Genomic DNA, 14,122 nt, shown 5'->3' with positions numbered 1-14,122 from the left:
ATAAGAAGCTTAGAACAGTAACATAGGCATGGAGGATGTTCTCTGAAGTTTCTGCCCAGCTATAGGGTTTTACCATCTTGCACATATGTCTGGGGCAGATTGGGATATACGTGGTATGGTTCTACCTCTTTAACATAATTAGAGATCTGTGGGTTAATCTTTAACATCTAGGCTTTTATACCTATTGAATAATCATCAGTAAATCTGTTAAGCAACACTGATTGTTTCCATATACCCAGAACTGTGCTAAGCCCCATGGGATGTGAAAGAAGTTTATGTCTCGGAACTATGGAACTATCCTAGGACTTTATAACCTATTGCACAGATGGGGTAGAGGATAAGGCATGCAAAATGGAACTATAATGAATAATGCAGTCTATAATGGTATCTTATAATAACAGAATAAACAGGGAAATATAGTTACAATTATTTTCAGAGGCAGTGAAAATAATTCTAAAAAACAATCTATTTAGTAGGAGCTTAATGTTTGTTGAATAAATAAATAGGTGGACAGCTAAGAATTAGACTTGAACTCTAGTTATGCTTATTGTTATTTGTAAGATTTAGAAGTTACTTCCTCCTTTGAGGCCTCAGTTTTCTCATTTGCAAAATAAAGTGTATGATGATAATTAATACACAGCAGTACTTTGTAACGAGAATAAAATACAATATTAAATTGTTGTTTGCAATTTTAAATGTTTACATAAATATTTGAAAATATTTTAGATCACTGTTTTAAAATGTGCTACATATGCAATAATGATAAAATATAAAAATAAAAGAAGTAGAGCTCTGTGATAGATTCAATGTGCTTCTTGACTGAGAATGGACTTGAAGAAGTAGCAATGGTTCCTTGCGCAGAGCCTGACTTCTGCTTCCTCGCTGCCTAAGGGAACCAAGGCTCACGTCTATGTCTATATCAGAATTTAGGTACCATTTCAATATAATCTCAGAGTCAGGAGTCCAGTATCTTTTGTCCAGGAACTGTTTTTAAAGAGTCATCTTTTAATGCAAAGCAGACAGAAACCATAACCATCTAACCATCTAAAACTCTTTGTTTTAACTTCAGGAATTTAATATATATATATATTTTTTCCCTTTCTATAAATAATTATACAAGTGGTTTATGAATTTTAATTCTTTTCAAAGAGAAAAATTAGAATAGTAAGAGAAAGCTTCTTTGTCCACCATTTTCAATTCTGGTCCTTTTTCCTCCTTACCACGTGGAACCACTATTGTGAATTTGATTGGTATATCCTCGGTTCATTTTAAAAAGAACTTGTTTGTATGTCTTTAACATCCACATAAATAGCAAATAGTACATACTGTCCCCCCCGCCCCCGACACTTTTTTTTTAACTCTCTGATTTGTTTTTCATTTCTAGTCAGTGGAAATAAAAATTGTTAGCTAATTTTCTTTAACTAGATAATTACTTATTAAAAATACATTTTAAAACCCTGTCTGATTTCTATCCTGCCACCTCCGTCACCAGCCCCCCCCCCCCTCCCCAACAGGCTCACTTCATTTAAGAAAAGAACACTTTTAGCAGAGCTCCAGGACATACTGCATCCTATTTCCAATAGGACAGGCAGAGCCTGACCAAAAAGGTGAAGAACTACTAAGGATGATTTGTAATCAATATCATGAAACAGAATTCAAACAATGGACTGCTTCTGAGAGCCACTGTTCAGTTGACCTGAAAATAATCTCTCTGCCACTCCAAGCCCGTACTCTGTTCTCTGCCCATTTGTCCCCTCCCCAGAGACTTGTGTGCTGAATCCAAATGAATTGAGTTTGAGCTCTAACTGCCCTCTCAAGAGTATTATTATTTTCCCCCCTTTAAACTTAAGGGTGCTAATTAATGTTGGAAAAGTTATATGCCAAGTTTGCTTTGCCTGTGGTTTCCTTAGATTAAAGGCTACTGGCAACTCCAGCTCTGTCAGAAGGGCTGGTGCTGTATTCTTATCCCCTGAAGGAGGCTTCAGCTCTGCTGACTCAAGAAGACTTCAGCTTTTGATTTGGAGTTATTGGATATTGACCCATCACTCACAGCAGAGTTATGGGCTTGCTGCCCTGGATCCAGGGAACTGGGCTTTCTGGCTTTGCCTACAGCATCCTCCACCCCTCCCTTTTCAGCTTCTGTTGAACCTAAGCCTGCAAATGTCAATTTCATTTTGTAAAGGCCAGGCAGTTGTCAGTTCTTCCAGGGGATTCGGGGAGAAGGAGCTCAGGATGATGCCCTCAGCAACATTTTACAGTATTTTACAGCAGCTTCCAACTACTGCCTCTCTTTCCTTCCTTCCCGGCCCTAGCCTCACCCAACCCACCACCATATTCCCTCACTTGGAGACCATCAGCTTTTCATTTGGCCTGACTGCAGATATAACCAGTTTCAAACTGCTCTAATGTCTGGCAGATCTGTTGTCATACAATTTTAACACAAAGCAAATTTTAATACAAAGAAAGCTAAGTTGTTTAGAAACAACTTCCTCCTTGTAAGAGACTGCTCTTGATTTAAAAGGAAAAAAAAAAAAAAAGATCTTAGTTGACCAAACAATGAGATTCACCAAGAATGGCAATTCTGATCATCTCAAATGAAAGAAAATTCTTTTAAGTTAAATTTTAGCTTCACAACTAATCCACAGTTATTTCTCTTCAATTCTGATCCTGGTAAGATCCCAGTTCAAGATGAGATTCCTACATGTCTATGCCTATCAAACAACTGGATTTGAGGACATGCCAGCATGAATTAGTGAAAGCTAAGCAGTCTCTTAGCAGAAAACTCATGTTAAGGGATGAAGAAACTAGGCATTAAAACCTTGACAAAGCCTTGTATTTGGAATGATGCTTGGGGTCAAAAATAAAAGACAGAAAGAGTGGGTCCATCTGAATCCCTGTAACACAGATCATATGAAACCCCACTAACAGACTTTGGCACAAGAATGGAATAGAAGTCTAGAAGCCTTCTTTCTCTTTCTAGACCCCTTCTCTCTATCAACCCCTCACCCCAAGTATTTTGGTTCCTTAAATAATCCATGTGCCAGTAAAGGTACCTGATAGGAAGTGCAGGCAATAGAAGGGCAGCCATAGAGACAATGACCTCTGAACAGTGGCTATAGAGACAATGACCTCTGAACAGTGGTCCAGCCTTGTGGAAGGTACTTTTTAGACTTGTCCACAATGTACACCAAAGGTGGGCACTATAGCAAGGAGTAATGGAACCCAGCCAAAGCTGCCTCAGTGCCTACTAGTTATAGTGAGACTCAGCAGCTACACCTTCCAGTGGGGAATAGGGTGGCATCACAGAAGCAGTAGCATTGCCCAGTGTAAGCAGATGCCAGAGTGAACCAAGTATCAAACACCATGTGCCATTGTCTTCTATAGCATGCACAGCCATGGGCTATGCCACTGGCATGGGCTGGTGGTATTCTTTATGCTATGAAGGGCTCAGTGGAAGATATCACCTAACAGGGCTAGAACAGGAGAAGAGGCCAGTGCTGAAGGCCACCCTCCCATGTGAAGTGGACCCTTTTGGAGTATCGAGCTTCCAGTGTCCTCCTATTCCCCAAATTTTGGTCAACAATGACTCACTTCTCTCCCCTTTATATAACTGTTGTTTAAATTGGGAGTGATCACCTGACCTAGGTCAAACTAATTAGTCCTCATTATCTGTGAATTTGCAATTGGGCTCCAAGGAGTGATTATTTTTTCCTGGTAGCTAGATTTGTGTATTTCACTCTCCCAGGCTGTCAGGTCTCAGATGGACTGAGGAAACAAAGAATGAGGAACTGCAAAGAAACCAATGAGGAAGATGCATGGATGGAGAGAAGCCCAGCACAATTCAAGCCTTGGGTTCTGTGAGACATTTCTTTGTTCTCCTAGCATATTCTTCTAATTTTTCTTTCACAAGGTAGATTGAGATGGTTTTTGTTATTGTAACAAACAAAATGGTTTTGTTATTTGTAAACAGAAGAGTCTTAAATCCTGGAGGATTTGAGGTCAAGTAGTGAGGAGTCCTGAAAATGGAGAAGGATCCCTGGACATCAGTGAGAAAGGGCTCAGGAAACCAGAACAAAGCAGAATCTCCCAAAACCTTAGCTAGGACATTGGGAATTTATGCCTGGGGAAGACTAGCAGTAAGGGTAGGGTGTGCAACTGGAAGTGCTTGGTTAGCTTGGTGCAGATGGCCCTAGGAACTGGGGAGGAGAGGCGAAGTATATGGGAAGGAATGGTGGAGAGAGTCAAAAGGCCAGCAGTGGGAGTGAGGAGAAAGGCCAAGACTGACTGGCACACCATGAACAGTTGAAATCTGACACTTAGTGAATGTCTATTATATGCTTCACGTATTTACATACAAGGCTTTTCACCTAATTGTGATGCAATAAAATTTCCAAGTCCTTATTCATTTTCTGTAAAGACCAAGCCACCAGGAATCTTTTGTCCCAGCTCTGAGAACAAATCTATTCTCAAAACACAAGATTATGTCAGCTTTTCTACCATTAGAGCATTGTGGCCTATATCTATAAGTGATTAAAAGGCATCATTTTAATTTTAGATAGGTCTAGTTGATTGTGGGCATATTTAAAATATTTTTAAAGCATACAATTTTAGAATTTAAAGATAATAAGAGTAAGCATGAGCATAATAGTAACACCTTATTTCTTCGCAACACTTCTTTTTTTTACATTGTAGAAATTTCTGTTTTAATGAATATTTCATTTAATCCTTATAATAATCCTGCAGGGAAGGCAGGATAGAGGTTTTTCTCTTCCTCATTTTGAAGATGAACTCACAGAGAATTTGAATGACTTGTTAGAAGTCACTTAGCAAGTTAGTGTTAGAGGCAGACTAGATTGCAGTCCCCTGAGAGAAGGGAGACGTGATCCAACTTCTGTCCTCTACGGACCACACATCTACATGTGACTTTACTTGTTCCCTGCAACAATGCTGCAAGGCAAGATTTATTATTCCTTTTTACAGGTGAGGAAACTGTCAATGAGATATAGCAATTTATGATTATCCAACTACTTAGGGTGCAAAGGTGAGTTAAACTTAGATTGATCTTTCTAGCTTGAAAGCTACCCTCTTTTTCCTGTCCTCTTGGTTTTCGGCTGTCCCAAAAGCTGAATGAGGAAACACTCATGTATTACAGCTCTAACACTATAGGGGATTCCCTTGAAGGGTCTGGGATGCTGGTGAAGCAGAACTGGAATTCAGTGGAGCAGAGCTATCTATAAAAAAATACCAATAGGTTTAAGTTTGTAAGGGAAGCTGGCAGGAGCAGGGATGTAAAGTATGGTTTGTGAGCAAATTTAGGAGCTGAGGGGATGCGGGGACACCCCTGAGATGGTGACCTCAGACCATGCCTGGATGGGGACAGAAGGGTTGTTAGCACTAAGCACTTACCCAGTTGTACAATTCGGAGCCTGGAAAAGTTCCCTACTGATCTAGGATCGGCTTAAGCCCCGAAGCATGAAATGTGAATACCTTTTGCTCAGCATCCATTAAATAAATGTTATTCTTCTTCCTGGCAGAAAACACAAATTTCTCTGTTCAGAGCCATGGTGTAGCAGGAGGAACAGAATTTACAATATCCCTCTTTACGATAATGGCTCTCACCTTCCAAGGAAATGAGCTTGGAGGAAAGGAGCACCATTGAGTGCCCAGTGACAAGTTGGCTGGGCTTGCTGCTGCTGCTAATTATCTGGCAGGGAGGAAAGGCTGTGTCCCTGGAATACGGAGAAGGGTCTGTGAACTTTGGAGAATGGGCAAGATACTTTGGTGTCTGTGTCATGCAAACTGGAGAATGGCCCCCACCGTGTTGTGTCTGACCTTTACCTCTGTTTCACTACTGAGCAGACATTTTTGCCAATTATGATCCCAAACACACTGAAAAGTACCCTTGGCCACTGACAGTTTGCAGGGGAGAAGCAATGCCTCTAGAATAATACCATGCCCAGGACAAAGAGGAAGGGTAAACAAAGCATCACTTTGTGTTGCAAATAGATGGCTTTGTTAAGTACTGGAGAAATCCCCTCGGTGTCCACCTTATACGACTCTGATAAAAATGCATTTGCAATATGCTCAGTGTCAAGAAATCACATCTTACTGGGCCAGGGAGGTTAAGAGCATCTCCCCATCTACAGAATAAAAATCATTAAAAGAGTCTTTCCAGCAGGAGAAGGCCCAGTTTGCTGCTTTCTCTACACCCTCCCCTTTTTTCTTTTCAACTTAATGTACCGCAGAAATAGAGACATGATCAAAACAGCATAGTCCACATTTCTGTTAAAAATAATAAGCTTGATAACAATGGGAAAAAATAATGGTAAACAGCATTAGAAAACACAGCAGAGGCAGAAGTTAACTTAACAGAACATACTTGACCGGCAGGTAACACATTAAAATGCTATTTCAGCAGACAGAATTGATAGCAGACTTGCTGAAAGAAAATCCACTCGGAAATGTCGACAAATACAATTGTAATCCCCCTTTTTCCTGCCACATGCTGCAGATGAGTGAAACCCCGGGGGGAACTTCTTATTATAGCAAATAGGTGTGAGTCCAGAGGAAAAATTAAGTCAAGTAGACAATTTACAAATTTCCTTTCAAACATGAAGGGGAACTGAAAAACAGGTTATTTATTTATTTTTTTAAAATCCCAAGCCTGGTGTTTGGTACCTGTTAATATGGCTGATTGAGAATAGAGGTAGAGGAAGGGGTCATTACCAACTCAGGAGTCATCTCCCAGAAATAAAGCTAGAGTGAAATAACCTTTGTTAGATAAGTGATATTAGAAAATCTAATGTTGGGAAGAGACATTTTTCCTGCTGCCTGGTGGGTATTGACAGACTGGCCGCTTGGGTTTAGTTAAGGTACCTCTGATGGGAATCAGAGGGGCAAAGCACAGAGTCTCTGGACAGTTAATACAGGATTGTCTAAGGATCTGGGTAGAGTCCTGGTATTCATATGGGCTTCTGTTGATCTTGCATAGCAGGTATCTTTGCTTATCCCAAGGAGAGGCACCTTCAACCCTTAGTAAATTCTCTGAGTCAATGGAATATCACAGATGTGATGGAGTCCAAGCCCCAAAATGGGCCAGCTAGAATATGGAGATAGGAAAGAAGTAGAAGAGAAAGGTATAATACATACATACTTTTAGCTTGTTTCTGAGAAATAAGGATGAACATGGACCCAAAGTGAAATGAATTTGAATCACAACAGGCTGTGATGTGAGTCAGTGAAGAAGTCTGGGGCTTGAACTTCTAGTCCCGTTCTTTGATATTTCTAGGCTCTCTCTCTTAAATGTTAACTTTCTTTGTGATGTAGATAATTCCTTTATAACTAGGGTGAACATATATTACTGTATGCCCTGGTTTATATCTAATGTGACTATCAATAATCCCTTTATTCTCATTTTGGATGGAAAATTATATGATCACTCTACTTATAAGCTCTCTGCTGCTTATTTACCATATTTGAAAATAAAGATATTATTCTAGGAAATTCTACCCTCACACATACACAAGCATTTCTTTGGTTTCACTATGTTAACTATCCTCTCAATCAGTTAGTATAATTGATAATGGCCAACAAGTAAGCTACACTGGATTAGGATATTGCCTCTATGAAGGGTATTTGCCTTTTAGTGGGGACTTTTGAAAACAAAGGTTTTGTAACTCAAAATACTGAATCTTTAATGGTGAAATTTTGGCTACCTTAGCTCACCTCAGCTGTTTTGTCCTCAAGAATCACAAAGCACTGAGTGGGTGACCTTCAGTGAATAGTCCAGGAGATCTAAAAATCAGTTCTGGAAAGGCTGTATCCAAATAACCTGGTAAATTAAAACAAAAACATGTTCTTGGACCCTAATGCTCAAGATTTTAGTGAGGCCCCCAATTTAGATCTTTTAAAAGCTCCCTGAGTATTTCATATACACAGCTGGCTTTTGGGTCATAGGTCTGTCTTCATTTTGCAGACTGAAGGATTGAGATCCAGAAGCCAGAGCAAAAACAATAGCAATTGGTTTAGTTTCTTTCAATTATCAAGTTAATCAGTGAGCAGTATTTCATTTAATCCTTATGAAGTTTGAAATATTAGCACCATTTTATAAGGGACAAAATAAAAGAATGTGCTCAAAGTCATATAACTAGTTATTGGCAGAATCAGAATTAGTGTTTGTGTCTCTCAATTCCCATTCTGGGTCTACTTCTGTTACCCCATAACAACTTAGGTTGTTTGGGAAAAGCTTGCCTTTCCTTAACTAAAGTGCTAGCTCACTTTCTTTCCTTGTTTTCCAGAGAGATACACATTTAGGAGGTGGTTGTTTTCTCCCTGATTTTTTTTTTGGATGAGCATTTAATTCTGCTCCCCTCTTCCTGTGTGTGTGTAGTGGGATGCCTGGCAGAGATGGCAGGAGATGTTTTCATGTGCAGTCAAGGGCGTAGATGCATTGACTGCCAGCCTCAGGCAGAGACACAGACTTGTCTCCCACCAGCAGAGCGATGATGCGTTTCCCCAAAATGTTCCAAAAATGGCCTGGAATGTGACTAGACAAGGTCCATGCGGCCCCATGAATGACTTCACACTGCACCAGCTAGAAAACAAACACAACAGTAATTCTTGGATTAGCATGAAAACACTTTCAAAGGGGGCTCAAAGACAGCCTTTTGTCCCTTTCCTATAAGAGAAGATATCAGGTGTGACAAATGGCCTGTTGGATGGCTTTCTGTGCCAGCAGAGGTCATCTTGGAAGGGCACTACAGACACAGTTAGTTTGATAGAGAAGAAACGGACTCAAAGATCAAAGACAAAGAACATTTCAGAAGAGACAGGGTGGTGTCTGCAGAAGACAATTTAAATTAAAATAGGAAAAGGAGATAGCATGACTCACATTTTATTTTATTTTTTTATAAACCCACTGTCTTTTGCATTGAGACACGGTGCATATAGTGCCAACAACATGGGAGTTTGTAGTCAGAAGACAGGTATTCTAACCTTAGTCTAGATAGCCAAGATAATCTGAAGTTTTGGGCTTTAGTTTTTGCATCTATATAAAAAGGTTAATATTATCTACTTTGCCTGGTTGCTGTGTGGATGAAATGAGGTAGGAAATCAGGAGGACTGCTGACGAGAACAGTGCTGGGACATGGATGACTTAGGGCTGGGATCCTTGTTTTGCAGGGACTATGTAATATGGGCCAAGTTATTTTGTCTGAATGGCTCTCAAATTTTTAAAGGTTTTTCAGTGTGTCTTTGGAACCAGAGATTAGCATAATAATTCTTAAGCAAAATCCCAACATATAAAACAGACATGGAGCTGGCCCATTTGAAGCACTGGAAGGTTGGGAGAGATGTCTAGTCTTCTCCACACCCCCATCTCCTTCTCCTATTTCTTCCTGTGACAATGCCGGAAATGGCTCTTCCATTCCCCTGCTCTGGGAATTGGCTGCTGCTTGCTTCTGCTGCCTTTCTGGATCTTCCCAGCATGAATCGGGAAATAATTCAAAACCTCTCACTAAATCTTCTGAAACTTCAGTAGAGTGGCCAAATTTCCTCATCATTGATGATTGTAAAAACAAATGGAAAAAGCAGATCCAGGTAAATGAATATCTTGATGAGAGTTAAACGCCTCTGATTGACTTAGTTCTGCTTCTCAGAGCATGGGATTTAAAAGGCATCTCCAGATTCACAGACACAAGATCATTGTTATTGTTCAAAATGCTTACTTATTTTTAGTAGAAAGAGGAATAAGAGCTCATGTAAATATCATAGCTAGGGGATCACTTTGAATGTCAGGTGACCTAAAGTGGCTCTGTAAATGACGAATCCCAAACTAAGGTCAATAGTGCTATGTAAAAAATAAATGCAATTTTTAGCCTTTCATTTTCATAGTATGGCCTATCACATGTTGCCTTTCTGTCAATTCACATTGATATGTGCATGCACATGCATTTGTTTGCATGCACACATATGCGCATGCACACATATCACCACAGCAAACTCTCTAGCAGGATCAGAAGCGCCAAGCCAGATTTCATAAAATTTGAATGAACCCGTCAAAAGTTCTTACAATGTCAATGCTACTTCAAAAGCATTTTCTTTGTGTCTGCTTTAGGATCTATCTATGTCTTTATGGAGATTAGATAAAACTTCAAAGCTTTGAAGACAGAGAAGGAGAATTATTTATTTGGAGCCATTACAAGAAAAATAAAGGACCCCTACTCTTTGCATCATATTAAATAAATGTGTCTTAATCTTGTCATGAGTCCTGGTTCTACCATTCTTTTACCATTACTGGGTAGTTACTTTGAATCAGTGACTCAGTAATTCTCATCTATAAAATGGGGATAAATAATGCCTTGTGAGGATCAAATGAGACAATATATGTTAGGTTTTTTTTTTTTAAATTGAAGTGTAGTTGGCATACAATATTAGTTTTAGGTGTACAACACAGTGATTCAATTTTTATATACATTAGGAAGTGATCACTATGATAAATCCAGCTGCCATATACCACCATACAAAGTTGTTATAAGAGGGCAGCCTGGGTGGTTCAGCGGTTTAGCGCCACCTTCAGCCCAGGGCGTGATCCTGGAGACCTGGGATCGAGTCCCACGTCGGGCTCCCTGCATGGAGCCTGCTTCTCCCTCTGCCTGTGTCTCTGCCTCTCTCTCTCTCTCTGTCTCTCAAGAATGGATAAATAAAATCTTAAAACAAAACAACACAACGTTGTTATATAAGAGTTGTTATAAGAGTATCAACTATATTCCCCATGCTGTACATTGCAACTGGTATTTTTTTTATTTTATAACTGGGAGTTTGTACCTTTCAGTCCCTTTTCCCACTTTACCCATGCCCTCATCTCCCTCCCTTCTCACCATCAGATTGTTTTCCATTATCTATGAATCTGTTTTTTTGTTATGTTTGTTCATTTGTTTTGCTTTTTAGATTTTACATATAAATGAAATCATGTGTTTGTCTTTTTCTGTTAGGTTATGAAAGATATAAAAATGCTAGTCAAATATAATCTTTAGGTTAAAAAATATAAAATATTATTGTTGTTATTACTTGGGTAATATTTTTTAAAAATAAAGATATAAAGGGAGACCTATTCCTCCTTCTGGTAATAACTTCAGCAGCATAAACTCATAACTAGTAATAAATGGAGTCATTGATTTTCAGCACATGTGGGATTTCATTTAAGATTAGAGTATTTACCCGAAGTGGCTTGGAATGTAAGCACAATGTTCTGTTGTTTGGTAGAGTTCTTTGAGAACTCTCTTGTTAATGCCTGGTTGGATCCAGGGGACTCTGAGCTAGTCAACTGGAGTTATATTCTGTAGCAGTTGCCTTGTGATATCTGGTGGGAAGTGTGGGGCCTCTCTAGTTGTGAGCTCTCACAAGCCTCTTGGGCTATATAATAATAGAAACTTCTCAGCACCAGCTTCAAACAAAAGAAAGGTGTATACTTGGGGTTCTGATTCCTAGTTCCAATCCTACCTTCATTGTGCTTGCCTTCCTGATGCTCCTATTTCTCTTCACTGGGAAAAAAGCAATTTGATAAATTCACTTACTGTGTAGGGTTTGCAGCTAAATGTGAATCTAAAAGGAGGATGCAGGGGCATCTGGGTGGCTCAGTGGTTGAGCGTTTACCTTCAGCTCAGGTCATGATCCTGGAGTTCTGGGATCGAGTCCCACCATAGGCTTCTCACAGGGAGCCTGCCTCTCCCTCCTATGTCTCTGCTCCTCTCTCTGTATCTCTCATGAATAAATAAATAAAACCTATTTAAAAAAAAGGAGGCGGATTCATGGGACTGACAGTGAGACCAAATCCAGCTGAACCACATGGCTAATAGGAGACACAGCAATGACTCAAAGGGAATTGAGGTGGTACCATTCCGGAAGCAGAATGGCTGCTGAGCAGTCTCACAAAGCCAAATACTGTCTCTGGTTTGTTTGGATACAAGAACTCCTAATTTTTATTTTTATTTTTATTTTTGGCTTTCTGGTGCCATTGTGAGCTGGTCTGAGAAGCAGCATTACTGTCAGAGTATTTCAGAGTCAGGAGACAGGGGCTCTGGTTCTCACAGGTCACTGATGAGCCAAATGACCTTGGACAGTGTCATTTTACCTCTCTGGCTCTGGCTTTCCCTTTTTGTTAAATGAGCTTGGAATTAGAGATGTTTCAAGGTGCCTTCCAGCTCTAAATACTGTAATTACTTTATTTTCTATCTACTGAGTTCCGTAGATGGTGTGCAGCTTAATTGTGATATGTTGGTTACTACTCAAAATAATGGGGAGAGGAAAAGTGCTGCAATGGAAGGTGACCACTGTGTGTGTCCTTCATCTGTTTCTTTTCACCCCCAACACGGGAGTGCAGGAGTGATGTATTTGGTGTGTTGCACAGATGAATATCTAGTATCTGATTCTTGATCGTTTTAAGTGATGTTCATATCAGGAGCACTAAGGGGAGCGTAGGATATAACTGGGAGAGAAACGTTATTGCTCTGGGATCTATCTTCTCTCTTTTAATTGAGTGAAAACAACTCCACTCCAGAAATGTAAATTGAGGGAGTTGACTATTTTCCTTCTTAAATGGCTTTGGTGGCAGCTTCAACCAGAGGATGGAAGGGTTGACCTCTGAGCATCCTGTCTTAGTCCCTCCATTCTCCAAAATGCTGGCCCTGAAGGAAGAGTGTCACACATCCTCTCACATGTCCTGTCTCACACTGAGTAATGTTGCCCCTCTGCCCCCAGCGGAGCGTTTTAATGATAACGGCTGTCTTCAGGGACAGATCGTGACTTGTCTTTTAAAGGAAGATGAAATCTATTAAGACAGTGAGGACAAAAAGGAAAAGTGATGTCCCTGAGAGGAGAGCTCTAAAGGAGAGCATGGTTAGTTCTTTTCTTGCTCCCTCCCTCCATCTCTTTTGTTAGAGTGTACCCTTCAACTGCTCTGTTTTGTGTCTGGATTATTGTGGTTGTTGGTGTATAAAATTGCTGCTGGTGTGTATAATTTATAAGCTCTAAAAAATGATAAATAGTCTCAAGTAAGAAGAGTGATTTGTGTTAAAGTCCTCAGGGTACTTTTGTAAAGGAATTTAATTTCTTGGGGGAAATTGTCTATAACTTCGTGTGGAATGTTAGTTAACTGGTTCATAGCTGGGATTTATTTTCTGTCATCTTTTTTCTTTTTTTTTTTTTTCCTTCTCATTATTGGTTTGGATAGGTTTACCTGGGCAAATGAGATTATATAGCAAAGTCTTGATGAACTGGGAAGCTTAGGGAAATACAGAGGGTAGTTCATTTATTTTCTTGGGTTATTTTTTTTTTTCAAACTTATTGTTAAAATCCTGAGATTTTGTGCTGTGGTCCAGTGCTTCTCAACCAGGGACAATTCTGCCATCCAGAGATACTTGGTACTATCTGGAGACATTTTTGGATTTCACAACGAGGGGGTTAAGAGTGACATCTAGTAGGTAGAGGTCATGGATGCTGCTATACATCCTCTGATACACAGAATAGCCCTCTGCCCCAGCCCCAACAAAGAATTATTAGGCCCACAATGCTAAGAGTGTCAAGGTTAGAAATTCTAAGGTTGTCAATAGGCTCTAGGGAACATAATTCAGTATTCTTTTACCAAGAAATTTCTACAGAATCTCACTATTCTTTTTCTCAACTGTAATTCTCATCACCAAGGATGGAGATAGGTAACAAGAAGATGCTGGATCTGGGCTAAATGTAATGAGTCCCACAGTATATAGAGTCCAGTTGCTTTTTCTTTTTTTCTTTTTTTAAGTAGAAAAAAAAAAAAAAAAAGCCTAACATGGAGCCCAACATGGGGCCCGACATGGGGCTTGAACTTACAACCTGAGATCAAGACCTGAGCTGAGATCAAGAGTCAGATGCTTAGCTGACTGAGCCACCCAGGCACCATCTCTTTTTCTTTTTTTTAAAGAAATATGTGATCACATATAATATACTATTAGTGTTTTGAATTTCCTTAATATTTAAATTCAATTGCTTGATTGCAATAAAAAAAAACTGGCTAATTTATGTAACTAGTGAAATGGATTTCAGTTACTTATTACTATGATAGACTTCTGGCAAATACTTCTCAACA

At 39.6% G+C, this 14,122-nt stretch overlaps 1 long non-coding RNA gene across 7 annotated transcripts in view; it reads right to left on the bottom strand.

Annotated features, from left to right (window-relative positions):
* Positions 1–14,122, bottom strand: part of LOC144315678 (uncharacterized) — a 127,196-nt gene that overhangs the window by 82,804 nt on the left and 30,270 nt on the right. For 5 of the 7 annotated variants that reach the window (XR_013381453.1, XR_013381448.1, XR_013381447.1 and 2 more), the window contains exons 4-5: positions 7,726–7,831; positions 5,407–5,527 (exon numbers count right to left, since the gene is read on the bottom strand). This is a non-coding gene — a long non-coding RNA (uncharacterized LOC144315678). Of the gene's footprint in view, positions 1–5,406; positions 5,528–5,619; positions 5,730–7,725; positions 7,832–14,122 lie in introns of all 7 variants that reach the window. The other 2 variants (XR_013381450.1, XR_013381449.1) reach the window with 1 other exon arrangement.

This window comes from Canis aureus, chromosome 6 (assembly GCF_053574225.1).
Source record: "Canis aureus isolate CA01 chromosome 6, VMU_Caureus_v.1.0, whole genome shotgun sequence".
Classification (NCBI taxonomy): Eukaryota; Metazoa; Chordata; class Mammalia; order Carnivora; family Canidae; genus Canis; species Canis aureus.
The sequence above is the reverse complement of the archived record's forward strand: the minus strand, read 5'-3'. Positions and strand labels throughout refer to the sequence as shown.